Source organism: Dendronephthya gigantea, unplaced genomic scaffold (assembly GCF_004324835.1).
Source record: "Dendronephthya gigantea isolate DGI-Jeju-01 unplaced genomic scaffold, DenGig_1.0 000252F, whole genome shotgun sequence".
NCBI classification, from domain to species: domain Eukaryota; kingdom Metazoa; phylum Cnidaria; class Anthozoa; order Malacalcyonacea; family Nephtheidae; genus Dendronephthya; species Dendronephthya gigantea.
The window spans coordinates 17,196-39,001 of NW_021163262.1; positions in this window are offsets into that span (position 1 = coordinate 17,196).

Here is a 21,806-nt window from a genome sequence, read left to right on the forward strand (position 1 = left end):
ATTATGATCAAGATCATCGTATTTATCATCATGGTTGCCATGGCAAACATAATTTATTATGATTAATATGCTAATTATGATCAAGATCATCATAATGATCATCATAGTTGCAATGGCAACCATCATTTATTATTATTAATGTGCTAATTATGATCAAAATCATCATAATGAGCATCCTTTTTGCCATAGCAGCCATCATTTATTATGATTAATATGCTAATTATGATCAAGATCATCATAAATATCATCATAGTTGCCATGGCAACCATCATTTAATAAAAAATGCTAATTATGACCTAGATCATCATAACAACATCATAGTTGCCATAGCAACCATCATTTATTATGATTAATATGCTAATTATGATCAAAATCATGATAATGATCATCGTAGTTGCCATGACAACCATAATTTATTATGATTAATATGCTAATTATGATCAAGATCATCATAATGATCATCATGGTTGCCATGGTAACCATAATTTATTATGATTAATATGGTAATTATGTTCAAAATCATCATAATGAGCATCATGGTTTCCATGGCAACCATCATTTAATATAATTAATATGCTAATTATGGTCAAGATCATTATAATGATTATCATAGCTGCCATGACAACATTCATTTATTATGATTAATATGCTAATTATGATCAAAATCATCATAATGATCATCATGGTTGCCATGCCAACAATAATTTATTGTGATTAATATGCTAATTATGATCAAAATCATCATAATGAGCATCATGGTTGCCATGCAACCAGAATTTATTATGATTAATTTGCTAATTATAATTAAGATCATCACAATAATCATCATAGTTTCCATTGCAACCATCATTTATTCTAATTAATATGTTAATTATGGTCAAAATCATCATAATAATAATCATGGTTGCCATGGCAACCATCATTTATTATGATTAATATGCTAATTATGATCAAGTTGATCATAATGATCATCATAGTTGCCATGGCAACCATCATTTATTATGATTATGCTAATTATGATCAAAATCATGATAATTAGCATCATAGTTGCCATAGCAACTATAATTTATTTTGAATAATATGCTAATTATGATCAAGATCAACATAATGATCAGCATAGTTGCCATTGGAAACATCATTTATTATGATCAAAATGCTAATTATGGTCAAAATCATCATAATGATTATCATGGTTGCTATGGCAAACATCATTTATTATGATTAATATGCTAATTTTGATCAAGATCATCATAATGATCATCATAGTTGCCATGGCAAGCATCATTTATTATGATTAATATTCTAATTATGATCAAAATCATCATAATGATCATCATGGTTGCCATAGCAACCATCATTTATTATGATTAATATGCTAAATATGATCAAAATCATCATAATGATCCTGATGGTTGCCATGGCAAACATAATTTATTATGATTAATATGCTAATTATGATCAAAAGCATCATAATGATCATCATGGTTGCCATGGCAACCATGATTACTATGATTAATATGCTAATTATGATCAAGATCATCATAATGATCATCATAGTTGACTTGGCAACCATCATTTGTTTATGATTAATACGCTAATTATGATCCTGATCATCATAATGATCATCATTGTTGCAAGGGAAACCAATATTTATTAGGATTGTTATGCTAATTACGATCCTGATCATCATCATGATCGTGATGGTTTTCATAGTAACCATCATTTATTATGATTAATATCTAATTATGATCAAGATCATCATAATGATCGTCATGGTTGCCATAACAACCATCATTTTTTATTAATATGCTAATTATGATCATGATCATCATAATGATCATCATGCTTGCCATAGCAACTATAATTTATTATGATTAATATGCTTATTATGGTCATGATCTTCATAATGATCATCATGGTTGCAAGGGCAACCATTATTCATTAATAATATGCTAAATATTATCATCATCTTCATAATGATCATCATAGTTGCCATGGTAACCATAATTGATTATGATTATTATGCTAATTATGATCATCATAAGGATAATCATGGTTGCCATTGTAACCATAATTTATCATGATTAATATGCTAATTATGATCAAGATCATCATAATGATCATCATGGTTGCCATAGCAACTATCATTTATTATGAATAATATGCTAAATATGATCAAAATCATCATAATGATCATCATAGTTGCCGTAGCAACCATCATTTACTATAATTAATATGCTAATTATAGTCAAAATCATCATAATAATTATCACGGTTGCCATGGCAACCATCATTTACTATGATTAATATGCTAACTATGATCAAGATCATCATAATGATCATCATGGTTGCCATGGCAACCATCATTTTATATGATTAATATGCTAAATATGATCAATATCATCATAATGATCATCATAGTTGCCGTAGCAACCATCATTTACTATGATTAATATGCTAATTATTGTCATTATCATCATAATGATCAACATGGTTGCCATGGTAACCACCATTTTTTATGATTAATATGCTAATTATGATCAAATCATCATAATGAGCATCATGGTTGCAATGGCAACCATCATTTATTGATAATATGCTAATTACGAATATGATCATCATAATGATCATCATGTTTGCTATGGTAATCATCATTTATTTTGATTAATACACTAATTATTATCAAAATCATCATTATGATCATCATAGTTGCCATGGCAACGATCATTTAATATGATTAATATGCTAATTATGATCAAAATCATCATAATGAGCATCATGGCTGCCATAACAACCGTCATTTATTATGATTAATATGCTAATTATGGTCAAAATCATCATAATGATCATCATGGTTGCCATGGCAACCATCATTTATTACGATTAATATGCTAATTATGTTCAAAATCATCATAATGAGCATTATGGTTGCCATAGCAACCATCATTTATTATTATTATTATGCTAATTATGATCAAAATCATCATAATGATCATCATAGTTGCCATGGCAACCATCATTTATTATGATTAATATGCTAATTATGATTAAAATCATCATAATGAGCATCATGGTTGCTATGGCAACCATCATTTATTAATATTATGCTAATTATGATCATGATCATCATAATGATCATCATTGTTGCCATGGTAACCATAATTTATAATGATTAATATGCTATTTATGATCAAGATCATCATAATGATCATCATAGTTGCCATGACAACCATCATTTATTATAAATAATATGCTAATTATGATCAAGATCATCGTAATGATCATCATGGTTGCCATAGCAACCATAATTTATTATGATTAATATGCTAATTATGATCAAAATCATCATAATGAGCATCATGGTTGCACTGGTAACCATCATTTATTATGAATAATATGCTAATTATGATCCTGATCATCATAATGATCATCATGGTTGCAAGGGCTACCATTATTTATTAATAATATGCTAAATTATTCATCATCTTGATAATGATCATCATAGTTGCCATGGAATCCATAATTTATTATGAATATTATGCTAATTATGATCATGATCATCATAAGGATCATCATGGTTTCCATTGTAACCATAATTTATTATGATTAATATGCTATTTATGATCAAGATCATCATAATGATCATCATAGTTGCCATAGCAACCATCATTTATTATGATTAATATGCTAATTATGATGAAAATCATCATAATGATCATCATCGTTGCCATGGTAACCATCATTTATTACGATTAATAAGCTAATTATGATCAAAAGCATCATAATGATCATCATGGTTGGCATGGCAACCATAATTTATCATGATTAATATGCTAATTATGATAAAGATATCATCATAATGATCATCGTGGTTGGAATGGTAACCATCATTTATTATGGGTAATATGCTAATTATGATCCTGATCATCATAATGATCATCATGGCTGCAAGGGAAACCATTATTTATTATGATTGTTATGCTGATTATGATCCTGATCATCATCATGATCGTCATGGTTGTCATAGGAACCATCATTTTTATGATTAATATCTAATTATGATCAAGATCATCATAATGATCATCATGGTTGCCATAACAACCATCATTTATTAATAATATACCAATTATGATCAAGTTCATCATAATGATCATCATGGTTGCCATAGCAACTATAATTTATTATGATTAATATGCTAATTATGGTCAAAATCATCATAATGATCATCATGGTTGCCATGGCAACCATCATTTATTATGATTCAAATGCTAATTATGATCAAGATCATCATAATGATCATCATAGTTGCTATGGCAACCATAATTTAATATGATAATATGCTAATTATGATCAAAATCATGATAATGAGCATCATAGTTGCCATGGCAACCATCATTTATTATTTTAATAGTATGCTAATTATGATCAAGATCATCGTATTTATCATCATGGTTGCCATGGCAACCATAATTTATTATGATTAATATGCTAATTATGATCAAGATCATCATAATGATCATCATAGTTGCAAATGCAACCATAATTTATTATCATTAATATGCTAATTGTGGTCAAAATCATCATAATGAGCATCATAGTTGCCATAGCAACCATCATTTATTATGATTAATATGCTAATTATGATCAAAATCATCATAATGATCATCATAGTTGCCATGGCAACCATCATTTATTATGATTAATATTCTAATTATGATCAAAATCATCATAATGAGCATCCTTTTTGCCATAGCAGCCATCATTTATTATGATTAAAATGCTAATTATGATCAAGATCATCGTATTTATCATCATGGTTGCCATGGCAACCATAATTTATTATGATTAATATGCTAATTATGATCAAGATCATCATAATGATCATCATAGCTGCCATGACAACATTCATTTATTGTGATTAATATGCTAATTATGATCAAAATCATCATAATGAGCATCATGATTGCCATGCAACCATAATTTATTATGATTAATATGCTAATTATAATTAAGATCATAAAATGATCATCATAGTTGCCATGGCAACCATCATTTATTATAATTAATATGCTAATTATGGTCAAAATCATCATAATGATCATCATGGTTGCCATGGCAACCATCATTTATTATGATTCAAATGCTAATTATGATCAAGATCATCATAATGATCATCATAGTTGCCATGGCAAACATCATTTATTTTGATTATTATGCTAATTATGATCAAAATCATGATAATGAGCATCATAGTTGCCATGGCAACTATCATTTTTTTTTAATAATATGATAATTATGATCAAGATCAACATAATGATCAGCATAGTTGCCATTGGAAACATCATTTATTATGATCAAAATGCTAATTATGGTCAAAATCATCATAATGATCATCATGGTTGCCATGGCAAAATCATTTATTATGCTTAATATGCTAATTTTGATCAAGATCATATAATGGTCATAATAGTTGCCATAGTAACCATCATTTATTCTGATTAATATTCTAATTATGATCAAAATCATCATAATGATCATCATGGTTGCTATGCAACCATAATTTATTATGATTAATATGCTAATTATGATCAAAATCATCATAATGACATCATGGTTGCCATGGCAAACATAATTTATTATGATTAATATGCTAATTATGATCAAAAGCATCATAAGATCATCATGGTTGCCATGGCAACCATCATTTACTATGATTAATATGCTAATTATGATCAAGATCATCATAATGATCATCATAGTTGATTTGGCAACCATCATTTGTTATGATTAATATGCTAATTATGATCCTGATCATCATAATGATCATCATTGTTGCGAGGGAAACCAATATTAATTGGGATTGTTAAGTTAATTACGACCCTGATCATCATCATGATCGTGATGGTTTTCATAGTAACCATCATTTTATGATTAATCTAATTATGATCAAGATCATCATAATGATCGTCATGGTTGCCATAACAACCATCATTTTTTAATAATATGCTAATTATGATCATGATCATCATAATGATCATCATGCTTGCCATAGCAACTATAATTTATTATGATTAATATGCTTATTATGGTCATGATCATCATAATGATCATCATGGTTGCCATGGTAACCATCATTTATTATGATTAATATGCTAATTATGATCCTGATCTTCATAATGATCATCATGGTTGCAAGGGCAACCATTATTCATTAATAATATGCTAAATATTATCATCATCTTCATAATGATTCATCATAGTGGCGATGGTAACCATAATTGATTATGATTATTATGCTAATTATGATCATCATAAGGATCATCATGGTTGCCATTGTAACCATAATTTATCATGAATAATATGCTAATTATGATCAAGATCATCAAATGATCATCATGGTTGCCATAGCAACTATCATTATTTATGATTAATATGCTAATTATGATCAAAAATCATCATAATTATAATCATAGTTGCCATGGCAACCATCATTTATTATGATTATTATGCTAATTATAATCAAAAGCATCATAATGATCATCATGGTTGCCATGGCAACCATCATTTGTTATGATTAGAATGCTAATTATGATCAAAATCATAATAATGATCATAGTGCCATGGCAACTATCATTATATGATTAATATGCTAATTATGATTAAGATCATCATAATGATCATCATAGTTGCCATAGCAACCATTATTATTATGAGCAATATGCTTATTATGATCATGATCATCATAATGATCATCTTGGTTGCCATGGTACCAATCCTTTAGTATAGTTATTATGCTAATTATGATCAAGATCATCATATTGATCATCATGGTTGCCATGGCAACTATCATTTTATAAAAATATGCTAATTATGATATGATCATCATAATGATCATCATGTTTGATATGGTAATCATCATTTATTATGATTAATACACAATTATGATCAAAATCATATAATGAATTCATAGTTGCCATGGCAACCATCATTTAACATGATTAATATTCTAATTATGATCAAAATCATCATAATGAGCATCCTTGTTGCCATAGTAGCCATCATTTATTATGATTAATATGCTAATTATGATCAAGATCATCATAATGATCATCATAGTTGCCATGGCAACCATCATTTAATAAAAATATGCTAATTATGACCTAGATCATCATAACGATCATCATAGTTGCCATGGCACCATCATTTATTATGATTAATATGCTAATTATGACAAAATCATGATAATGATCACCCTAGTTGCCATGACAACCATAATTTATTATGGTTAATATGCTAATTATGATCAAGATCATCAATAATGATCATCATGGTTGCCATGGAACCATCATTTAGTATGATTAATATGCTTAATTATGTTCAAAATCATCATAATGAGCATCATGGTATCCTTGGCAACCATAATTTATTATGATTAATATGCTAATTATGATCAAGATCATCATGATCATCATAGCTGCCATGACAACATTCATTTATTATAATTAATATGCTAATTATGATCAAATCATCATATGATCATCATGGTTGCCATGGCAACAATAATTTATTTAATAATATGCTAATATTATCAAAATCATCATAATGAGCATCATGGTTGCCATGCAACCATAATTTATTATGAATAATATGCTAATTATAATCAAGATCATCACAATGATCATCATAGTTGCCATTGCAACCATCATTTATTATAATTAATATGCTAATTATGGTCAAAATCATCATAATGATCATCATGGTTGCCATGGCAACCATCATTTATTATGATTCAAATGCTAATTATGATCAAGATCATCATAATGATCATCATAGTTGCCATGGCAACCATAATTTATTATGATTATTATGCTAATTATGATCAAAATCATGATAATGAGCATCATAGTTGCCATGGCAACCATCATTTATTATTTTAATAGTATGCTAATTATGATCAAGATCATCGTATTTATCATCATGGTTGCCATGGCAACCATAATTTATTATGATTAATATGCTAATTATGATCAAGATCATCATAATGATCATCATAGTTGCAATGGCAACCATCATTTATTATGATTAATATTCTAATTATGATCAAAATCATCATAATGAGCATCCTTTTTGCCATAGCAGCCATCATTTATTATGATTAATATGCTAATTATGATCAAGATCATCATAATGATCATCATAGTTGCCATGGCAACCATCATTTAATAAAAATATGCTAATTATGACCTAGATCATCATAACAATCATCATAGTTGCCATGGCAACCATCATTTATTATGATTAATATGCTAATTATGATCAAAATCATGATAATGATCATCGTAGTTGCCATGACAACCATAATTTATTATGGTTAATATGCTAATTATGATCAAGATCATCATAATGATCATCATGGTTGCCATGGTAACCATAATTTATTATGATTAATATGCTAATTATGTTCAAAATCATCAATGAGCATCATGGTATCCCTGGCAACCATCATTTATTATAATTAATATGCTAATTATGATCAAGATCATCATAATGATCATCATAGCTGCCATGACAACATTCATTTATTATGATTAATATGCTAATTATGATCAAAATCATCATAATGATCATCATGGTTGCCATGCCAACAATAATTTATTGTGATTAATATGCTAATTATGATCAAAATCATCATAATGAGCATCATGGTTGCCATGCAACCATAATTTATTATGATTAATTTGCTAATTATAATTAAGATCATCACAATGATCATCATAGTTGCCATGGCAACCATCATTTATTATAATTAATATGCTAATTATGGTCAAAATCATCATAATGATCATCATGGTTGCCATGGCAACCATCATTTATTATGATTCAAATGCTAATTATGATAAAGATCATCATAATGATCATCATAGTTGCCATGGCAACCATCATTTATTATGATTATTATGCTAATTATGATCAAAATCATGATAATGAGCATCATAGTTGCCATAGCAACTATAATTTATTTTGAATAATATGCTAATTATGATCAAGATCAACATAATGATCAGCATAGTTGCCATTGGAAACATCATTTATTATGATCAAAATGCTAATTATGGTCAAAATCATCATAATGATTATCATGGTTGCTATGGCAAACATCATTTATTATGATTAATATGCTAATTTTGATCAAGATCATCATAATGATCATCATAGTTGCCATGGCAACCATCATTTATTATGATTAATATTCTAATTATGATCAAAATCATCATAATGATCATCATGGTTGCCATAGCAACCATCATTTATTATGATTAATATGCTAAATATGATCAAAATCATCATAATGATCCTGATGGTTGCCATGGCAAACATAATTTATTATGATTAATATGCTAATTATGATCAAAAGCATCATAATGATCATCATGGTTGCCATGGCAACCATGATTTACTATGATTAATATGCTAATTATGATCAAGATCATCATAATGATCATCATAGTTGACTTGGCAACCATCATTTGTTATGATTAATACGCTAATTATGATCCTGATCATCATAATGATCATCATTGTTGCAAGGGAAACCAATATTTATTAGGATTGTTATGCTAATTACGATCCTGATCATCATGATCGTGATGGTTTTCATAGTAACCATCATTTATTATGATTAATATCTAATTATGATCAAGATCATCATAATGATCGTCATGGTTGCCATAACAACCATCATTTTTTATTAATATGCTAATTATGATCATGATCATCATAATGATCATCATGCTTGCCATAGCAACTATAATTTATTATGATTAATATGCTTATTATGGTCATGATCTTCATAATGATCATCATGGTTGCAAGGGCAACCATTATTCATTAATAATATGCTAAATATTATCATCATCTTCATAATGATCATCATAGTTGCCATGGTAACCATAATTGATTATGATTATTATGCTAATTATGATCATCATAAGGATAATCATGGTTGCCATTGTAACCATAATTTATCATGATTAATATGCTAATTATGATCAAGATCATCATAATGATCATCATGGTTGCCATAGCAACTATCATTATTTATGATTAATATGCTAATTATGATCAAAATCATCATAATTATTATCATAGTTGTAATGGCAACCATCATTTATTATGATTATTATGCTAATTATGGTCAAAATCATCATAATGATCATCATGGTTGCCATGGCAACCATCATTTACTATGATTAATATGCTAATTATGATCAAGATCATCATAATGATCATCATGGTTGCCATAGCAACTATCATTTTTTATGATTAATATGCTAATTATGATCAAAATCATCATAATGATCATCATGGTTGCCATAGCAACTATCATTTATTATGATTAATATGCTTATTATTGTCATTATCATCATAATGATCAACATGGTTGCCATGGTAACCACCATTTTTTATGATTAATATGCTAATTATGATCAAAATCATCATAATGAGCATCATGGTTGCAATGGCAACCATCATTTATTGATAATATGCTAATTACGAATATGATCATCATAATGATCATCATGTTTGCTATGGTAATCATCATTTATTTTGATTAATACACTAATTATTATCAAAATCATCATTATGATCATCATAGTTGCAATGGGAACGATCATTTATTATGATTAATATGCTAATTATGATCAAAATCATCATAATGAGCATCATGGGTGCATAGCAACCATCATTTATTATGATTAATATGCTAATTATGATCAAGATCCTCATAATGATCATCATAGTTGCCATGGCAACCATCATTTATTACGATTAATATGCTAATTATGTTCAAAATCATCATAATGAGCATTATGGTTGCCATAGCAACCATCATTTATTATTATTATTATGCTAATTATGATCAAAATCATAATAATGATCATCATAGTTGCCATGGCAACCATCATTTATTATGATTAATATGCTAATTATGATCAAAATCATCATAATGAGCATCATGGTTGCTATGGCAACCATCATTTATTAATATTATGCTAATTATGATCATGATCATCATAATGATCATCATTGTTGCCATGGTAACCATAATTTATAATGATTAATATGCTATTTATGATCAAGATCATCATAATGATCATCATAGTTGCCATGACAACCATCATTTATTATAAATAATATGCTAATATTATGATCAAGATCATCGTAATGATCATCATGGTTGCCATAGCAACCATAATTTATTATGATTAATATGCTAATTATGATCAAAATCATCATAATGAGCATCATGGTTGCCATGGTAACCATCATTTATTATGAATAATATGCTAATTATGATCCTGATCATCATAATGATCATCATGGTTGCAAGGGCTACCATTATTTATTAATAATATGCTAAATATTATCATCATCTTGATAATGATCATCATAGTTGCCATGGAATCCATAATTTATTATGAATATTATGCTAATTATGATCATGATCATCATAAGGATCATCATGGTTTCCATTGTAACCATAATTTATTATGATTAATATGCTATTTATGATCAAGATCATCATAATGATCATCATAGTTGCCATAGCAACCATCATTTATTATGATTAATATGCTAATTATGATGAAAATCATCATAATGATCATCATCGTTGCCATGGTAACCATCATTTATTACGATTAATAAGCTAATTATGATCAAAAGCATCATAATGATCATCATGGTTGGCATGGCAACCATAATTTATCATGATTAATATGCTAATTATGATAAAGATCACGCCGGGCTAGCAAGCGTGTGATTTCGATCATTTGACAGCCTTCAAGCGCCCGCTCCACACGTCAGCGGCTAATAGCAAAAGTATCAACATGGCGTCTCTTCTCGTACGGTTGCACGAAATTGTGGAAGATTACGTGAAAAAAACAAACAATAAAGAACTTGCTGGGAAGATAGGGAGCGGTGTTTTAGCAGCGGCTAGGGATGTAATTAAAACCTATATGTTCGATCGACCAAATGCGCTGCAATATGTATCGGTAAAGCCCATGAATATTCTGGCCAGGGAAATTGTGCGTATAAATTCAATGCTTGTTCGTCGTATGAGGCCAACTCCTGTATACAGAAGTCCGTGGAAAGTTTGTTTCACAAGATATATGCCAAGGGAAATGTTTGGTTTATTGGATGAGTTTATTCAATTGGTAAATAGTCAAAGTTCACGTTCGGAAACTAAATGCACTGTGCGAGTTGTAATTAGTGATGAAGCAAAGCTCATGCAGCTCTTTATACAGTTGGCAAATGGATACAACACCGAAAATAACGAACACTTAAAGGAACACAATCTTCTCCAGACAAAACGATTACGCGAGGGACAACAATGCAAAATAATTGTGAGTGCAGATAAGCCACCATACTTTCGTACTCTCTCAAAAGAGAAATCTTAAAAATAACCTTTTCTTATGGTTGCTGGAATGTTAATGGCATTCCACAGCACATTTAGTATATTTGTAGTTCTTTAACTTGTATGTGTGCTATCGGGACAAGATTTGGCTGTCTGTTACAAGGAATGTGAATACTTTACATTCAGATGATTAATAAATGTTTCTCTGACAACATGTCCCTCTTTGTTGTGTCTCTTAGCTTCTCTAGCCTTTCATATATATAAATATATACATACACAGTATATATAATACATTAAATTAACCTGTTTATGTTTCTGTTAAGCACCAGCACTCTCCCCTTGACAAGAAAAATCATCAGGTGTTAGAGAGAGTAAATTACTAAAGTAGAGTGCATCAGGGTGCAATGCAACTCTATAGGTGATTATATTTTTCTCAAAATGATTCCAGTTGGAATTTATGTAACTGGTTTTCTCAAGTGCATGCCCTAATGTAATGAGGACAAAATTTAACTTATATTGCACCCTACTACTAATTAGTACAGTATTTTACTCTGTCCAATGCCAGCAATTTTACATACCGGTATCAAGCTAGGGGACAGAGGTTAGCTGGCTTATATCTGCCCATGTACCCAGTTAACTTAATGAGTGGCATTTCATCCTACTTTAATATTTTACTCTGGGTAAAGCCAGGCATATTTTTACCTGTCAAAGGGCACCCGTGCATATATGGGTTAATTCAATTTATTAATACTGTAATATTATTTAATTGTGGCAGCCTTTTTTATATCTGCCAATGCAGTTTTTTCTTAGAAGCCCATAAATGATTGCACCTTGGGTAGCCTAGAACATAAGAGGCAAATATTTTCAAATAACTGCTTCTGTTGTACAAATCATTGCAATACCACTACATAAACCTCTATACATAAACACAATTTATCTTAAAACAAGGTAAAAAAGAAAGGTACAAAACACTAATTGTTTTTATTAATCTTTATTTAAACTATGAAAATATGATCATCATACATACTGTAACATTGGCATAAATTAGCTTTTTAATTTACAATGTAACCACTTTTGAATTTATCAATTCAATAAATAATTTTCTTAAAATTCATGAAAAATTCATAAAACATTCATAAAACATCACAGTAAATTAAGCAGGACCATCGCAGAGAAGGTTGGGTAAGGGGTGTGAGCATGAATTTTGGTGACAAAATAGAATGCAGGTACAGCAGGCATGTTCCTGGATGTTTTATTTCCTTCAAGTGTTAATTTACAGGTTTGTGGAACAAGGATTTTCTGGCAAAGATTCTTGTCTACTGTAATTCCCCGTGCCCAACCTTAGCTAGCGATGACCCTTATTAAAAACAGCTAAAAAATTGCATTGTAACATATCTACTCACAAGCCTAAAGCTAAAACAATTAACACAAGCTTTTTGAAGATCGAGAAATCTTTACAAGCTCCAAAGCGAAAAGATTACCACAAGCCCAAAGGTAAGGAAATCTTCACAAGCCTAAAACCAAGGAAATTTCAGAACACAGCTCACCATCAGTTGCTGAAACTTCAAGTGCCTTAAACATTACTGATGAGCAGTAAATGCACTTATGTTCAGTATCAGCCTTTTGGAAGCCACAGTAGCAGAATTCAGATTGATGGATCCTTTGGGGTATATAGCTATCTTTGTTCTTATGATATACAAAATAAAATGGATCAAGTTTCCTAAGCCAAATTGATGAGATGTAATCATGCTTCAGCACATTATCCCATCGCCTTAAAGGTTAGAATGCCGAGCATATTGTTGTAAGCAAACATGCTTTGCTTCTCTCCCTTGCATGCTGTTGATACCAAGACCAACTCCGTATTTCTTGTATATCAATTCAAAATGCCAAGGAATTGCATAACCAATAGTCCATATAGTAGGACTGACATCTGCCAACATCAAAGAAACAGCATTAAAAAATTGCAAACAACATTTTTTCAAATCACCAATGACACTTGCATTATCAACAACAATTCTAGAGAACAAAGAGACAGCATCACGCAGCTTTAGGCAGCAAAATGCTAATGTGGCTAACCGAAGCTGAGACTGCTTGGAATCATTTGGCAAGGTTAATGAATGAATGAGGTACATGAAGTTGTGCGATAACATCCTTGCATCCTTTCCAGTGAAGCGATACTCAAATTTTTTAGACCTACCACTTTTGAACCAGATTAAGATCTTTTTATACAATCTGGAGGCCTTAACATCATCTTTAAGGGCAAAGAGGAACTTTTTAAAAGGTGAATCAAGTGAGAGAGTTGAAACATCAGTGCATGATGTGGGAATGTTTGATTTCACAACAGCTTCCTGCAAGATCTTTCCATGCATGTACTGCCATGCATTGTTTGAATTATGCAATGGCTCTGCATGAGCTTTATCAATCAGCCTACCAAGAACTGGTTCAAATTCTTGCCTTGAGCCTAAATCTCTGATTGTATTTAGGACTTTTTGCGCCTAGTTGAGTGGAAAGATTTTTGTGACTCAACGTCTCCTTTGTTTTTGCCACTAGCTTAGCTACCTCTAACCGTCTCTCATAAGCCCATGGTTGCCAGGTATTTTTGGCTCAGGACCAAGTGTACCATTTACTGTCCGCTTATTGTCACTGTTGACATTAGCAAAACTAGAAAAGAAGTAGGAAGCATTGCATAACTCTCCACTAAATGAAGCCAACCACTTCATGTCGGCAGGGACCATTTCAAAGGAAAATGTACCAAATACCCATCAACAAAGAATTCCTTTGATTCAATAGCCTTAACATCACTTACAATCTTTTTTGCAAAACGCTTCATGCAAACATGATCTTCAGCACAGTTACCCCAGCAAACAAGAAGTTTTCGTTTTGGCTTGTAATCCTATCCCCACTATTCAGAAAGGAAACAAGCCATGCCGTTGCCTCATCATGTTTGCCAAATGGAGCACCGTCAGCTCCGATCGAAACAAGGAAATGGTAATGCTCATACCCAAATTTCATCAAGTACGAATTACATCCTAACAATTTATGAATCTCTATGTACAACTCAGCTAAAATAGGCAAGAACTCATGTAATTCCTATAAGCTCCATTAACTTTCTCATTTGAATCACAAAAATCATTCAGTTGTTTGAACATCCCAACATTTACACTGTTGATATATTTAATTAACTTGGCATATGGCAATAATTTGGGAATTCGTACATCTTGACATATCTTAAACGATTTTCTTCCTTTGCTCTTATTATTAGACCCCATGGATATGTTTAGTCGCACAGCCTTATATTTTTCTTTACTTAATAAACCTTTACTGTAAAGTACTTTTACACTTCTGGTTATATTATCCTGGGATGCTTCAAATGAAGTTACATAGCTTTTTACAACAGATCCGATTACCTTCTTGCTTGTCTTATTGGAGTTGGCAAAGTACGCTTTCAACTTATCTGGGGTGGCCTAATTAACAAAGTGCACCACATTCCATCGAGAGTGGGTGAGTTGTTTTCATTAGATCACCATGGATACCTTGTTAATTAAATTCAAATAATAATTAACTCATGCTTTGCAGAAGTGAGAAAAAAAAGTAACAGATGAGATCCTAGCATACAATGTAGCTATCTACAGATTTCTCTAGCATACAATGTAGCCATCTACAGATGGCATACAATGTAGCCATCTAGCCATTGTTGCACCCCTCACAAGGAAATTATATGACTTTAAAGACTTTAATTGTTTAAATGAAACTTATGAAATTTGTGCAATTGTAGCTGTTTATAAAATATATGCTTCCATGATGTATAACTGTAGAAAGTATTGAGCAATTGGCTGATATTGCTTAATTTTTCAAATTGAAAACATAGCTAAAGGAGCTATTCAACAGTTAATTAAATCAATACTTTAAAATCTAAAGGAAAATAGAAGGATTTTAAAGGTTGATCTAATTAAAAATCCCCACAATTTCTGCAGGGCCCCATGACCAAGGTCAAGGTTTGTCACAAAGCATTATGAGCCATTGCTTGCACCCCCTGGACTTTTTGCACCCACAGAAAAATCTCAATAAACATGCAATATCCCAAAGAAACTAGTCAACGTCTCTGAATCAACAACCTCTAAGTCCCTAACAAACATATATATATATATATATATATATATATATATATATATATATATATATATATATATATATATATATATATATATATATATATATATATATATTATATATATATATATATATATATATATATATAAGCTAAATAACATAACGTACTGTACCTTGACAGGTGAGAATTGTTTCTTTTCGCCTTCGTCGTGGCGGCTTGTTCAGATATGCCATCAAGTTTTTCAGAGTTGTATTCAACTACTTTTGAAGGCTGCTGTAATCTTTTCTTCACCTTTCGCTTAGTCACACTCAGCCCTGGGCATGTACTGTATCTTGGTCCTTTAAACTGACTAAGAATTGATCCAATTTCTTGGTGTCTGTTTCTAATTCTACCTAACTACCAAGAAATATGCATTTGTCATTAGACTGATAACAAAGATCTTTACTGAATAGTTTTCTAAATTGATTGTACTAAACTAGTTCTCTTCTGTACTAAACTTACATTCTACCATAATAAACCAATAACTTAGCTGATAGTAATATATATAATCAACCTAATTCTGCTCTACCTTCGCTGATACGTTTTTTAGTTTTCTTTCTTCGTCTTGAAGCACATTGCAACTGGCTAAAAATTCTGTACGAATCTCCTTTCTTCGTTTTGCTAGTTGGCCTACAGGGAAATGATCCTTGGCAATAGCCTTCGCAGACCTTTTACGTTTTTGATGGCGACCCATCAGCCCACTGATCTATCTAGTCTATAACACGCTAACTAAAAACAAAAATACGGCATAAATTCAGCCTGTGATTAAAACTTTGGTTATTCACAAACAAGAAAACATACCTACCAAGGATTCTGCCTTTTTGAATTGATTGTTTAACCTGCTGTTGCTGGGCTTTGTGAGAATAAACTATGGACGTCGACATTTAGACAAACGAAATGGGCGAGAATACACTCCACAAAATCAACAGTAAAAACCTCGTTTATTTAACTTTCGATACAAACAAAACACATCATTCGAAACCTTGAAGCTCGCAGATTATGATTCCAAAGTCCACGTTCACGCATGCAGTGCCAATCTCCTTAGACTTGTTAAAACCATACACCCACGCGCGTTTTTACACTCCCGATAAGATCCGACCATTTTGGAATTTTAATCGGGAATTAAGCGCACGCCAAAATGACGTAATCTGCAAGCTTGCAAGCCCGGCGTGATCATCATAATGATCATCGTGGTTGGAATGGTAACCATCATTTATTATGGGTAATATGCTAATTATGATCCTGATCATCATAATGATCATCATGGCTGCAAGGGAAACCATTATTTATTATGATTGTTATGCTGATTATGATCCTGATCATCATCATGATCGTCATGGTTGTCATAGGAACCATCATTTTTATGATTAATATCTAATTATGATCAAGATCATCATAATGATCATCATGGTTGCCATAACAACCATCATTTATTAATAATATACCAATTATGATCAAGTTCATCATAATGATCATCATGGTTGCCATAGCAACTATAATTTATTATGATTAATATGCTTATTATGGTCATGATCATCATAATAATCAACATGGTTGCCATGGTAACCACCATTTATTATGATTAATATGCTAATTATGATCAAGATCATCGTAATGATCATCATGGTTGCCATGGCAATCATAATTTATTATGATTAATAAGCTAATTATGATCAAAATCATCATGAGCATCATGGTTGCAATGGTAACCATGATTTATTATGAATAATATGCTAATTATGATCAAAATCATAATAATGATCATCATAGTTGCCATAGCAACCATCACTTATTATAGTTAATATGCTAATTATGATCAAGATCATGATAATGATCATCATAGTTGCCATAGCAATCATTATTTATTATGAGCAATATGCTTATTATGATCATGATCATCATAATGATCATCTTGGTTGCCATGGTAACCATTTTTTAGTATGGTTATTATGCTAATTATGATCAAGATCATCATAATGATCATCATAGTTGCAATGGCAACCATAATTTATTATCATTAATATGCTAATTGTGGTCAAAATCATCATAATGAGCATCATAGTTGCCATAGCAACCATCATTTATTATGATTAATATGCTAATTATGATCAAAATCATCATAATGATCATCATAGTTGCCATGGCAACCATCATTTATTATGATTAATATTCTAATTATGATCAAAATCATCATAATGAGCATCCTTTTTGCCATAGCAGCCATCATTTATTATGATTAATATGCTAATTATGATCAAGATCATCATAATGATCATCATAGTTGCCATGGCAACCATCATTTAATAAAAATATGCTAATTATGACCTAGATCATCATAACAATCATCATAGTTGCCATGGCAACCATCATTTATTATGATTAATATGCTAATTATGATCAAAATCATGATAATGATCATCGTAGTTGCCATGACATCCATAATTTATTATGGTTAATATGCTAATTATGATCAAGATCATCATAATGATCATCATAGTTGCCATGGCAACCATAATTTATTATGATTAATATGCTAATTATGATCAAAATCATCATAATGAGCATCATGGTATCCCTGGCAACCATAATTTATTATGATTAATATGCTAATTATGATCAAGATTATCATAATGATCATCATAGCTGCCATGACAACATTCATTTATTATGATTAATATGCTAATTATGATCAAAATCATCATAATGATCATCATGGTTGCCATGCCAACAGTAATTTATTGTGATTAATATGCTAATTATGATCAAAATCATCATAATGAGCATCATAGTTGCCATGCAACCATAATTTATTATGATTAATATGCTAATTATAATTAAGATCATCACAATGATCATCATAGTTGCCATGGCAACCATCATTTATTATAATTAATATGCTAATTATGGTCAAAATCATCATAATGATCATCATGGTTGCCATGGCAACCATCATTTATTATGATTCAAATGCTAATTATGATAAAGATCATCATAATGATCATCATAGTTGCCATGGCAACCATCATTTATTATGATTATTATGCTAATTATGATCAAAATCATGATAATGAGCATCATAGTTGCCATAGCAACTATAATTTATTTGAATAATATGCTAATTATGATCAAGATCAACATAATGATCAGCATAGTTGCCATTGGAAACATCATTTATTATGATCAAAATGCTAATTATGGTCAAAATCATCATAATGATTATCATGGTTGCTATGGCAAACATAATTTATTATGATTAATATGCTAATTTTGATCAAGATCATCATAATGATCATCATAGTTGCCATGGCAACCATCATTTATTATGATTAATATTCTAATTATGATCAAAATCATCATAATGATCATCATGGTTGCCATAGCAACCATCATTTATTATGATTAATATGCTAAATATGATCAAAATCATCATAATGATCCTGATGGTTGCCATGGCAAACATAATTTATTATGATTAATATGCTAATTATGATCAAAAGCATCATAATGATCATCATGGTTGCCATGGCAACCATGATTTACTATGATTAATATGCTAATTATGATCAAGATCATCATAATGATCATCATAGTTGACTTGGCAACCATCATTTGTTATGATTAATATGCTAATTATGATCCTGATCATCATAATGATCATCATTGTTGCAAGGGAAACCAATATTTATTGGGATTGTTATGCTAATTACGATCCTGATCATCATCATGATCGTGATGGTTTTCATAGTAACCATCATTTATTATGATTAATATCTAATTATGATCAAGATCATCATAATGATCGTCATGGTTGCCATAACAACCATCATTTTTATTAATATGCTAATTATGATCATGATCATCATAATGATCATCATGCTTGCCATAGCAACTATAATTTATTATGATTAATATGCTTATTATGGTCATGATCTTCATAATGATCATCATGGTTGCAAGGGCAACCATTATTCATTAATAATATTCTAAATATATCATCATCTTCATAATGATCATCATAGTTGCCATGGTAACCATAATTGATTATGATTATTATGCTAATTATGATCATCATAAGGATAATCATGGTTGCCATTGTAACCATAATTTATCATGATTAATATGCTAATTATGATCAAGATCATCATAATGATCATCATGGTTGCCATAGCAACTATCATTATTATGATTAATATGCTAATTATGATCAAAATCATCATAATTATTATCATAGTTGTAATGGCAACCATCATTTATTATGATTATTATGCTAATTATGGTCAAAATCATCATAATGATCATCATGGTTGGCATGGCAACCATCATTTACTATGATTAATATGCTAATTATGATCAAGATCATCATAATGATCATCATGGTTGCCATAGCAACTATCATTATTTATGATTAATATGCTAATTATGATCAAAATCATCATAATGATCATCATGGTTGCCATAGCAACTATCATTTATTATGATTAATATGCTTATTATGGTCATTATCATCATAATGATCAACATGGTTGCCATGGTAACCACCATTTATTATGATTAATATGCTAATTATGATCAAAATCATCATAATGAGCATCATGGTTGCAATGGCAACCATCATTTATTGATAATATGCTAATTACGAATATGATCATCATAATGATCATCATGTTTGCTATGGTAATCATCATTTATTTTGATTAATACACTAATTATTATCAAAATCATCATTATGATCATCATAGTTGCAATGGGAACGATCATTTATTATGATTAATATGCTAATTATGATCAAAATCATCATAATGAGCATCATGGGTGCCATAGCAACCATCATTTATTATGATTAATATGCTAATTATGATCAAGATCCTCATAATGATCATCATAGTTGCCATGGCAACCATCATTTATTACGATTAATATGCTAATTATGTTCAAAATCATCATAATGAGCATTATGGTTGCCATAGCAACCATCATTTATTATTATTATTATGCTAATTATGATCAAAATCATAATAATGATCATCATAGTTGCCATGGCAACCATCATTTATTATGATTAATATGCTAATTATGATCATGATCATCATAATGATCATCATTGTTGCCATGGTAACCATAATTTATAATGATTAATATGCTATTTATGATCAAGATCATCATAATGATCATCATAGTTGCCATGACAACCATCATTTATTATAAATAATATGCTAATTATGATCAAGATCATCGTAA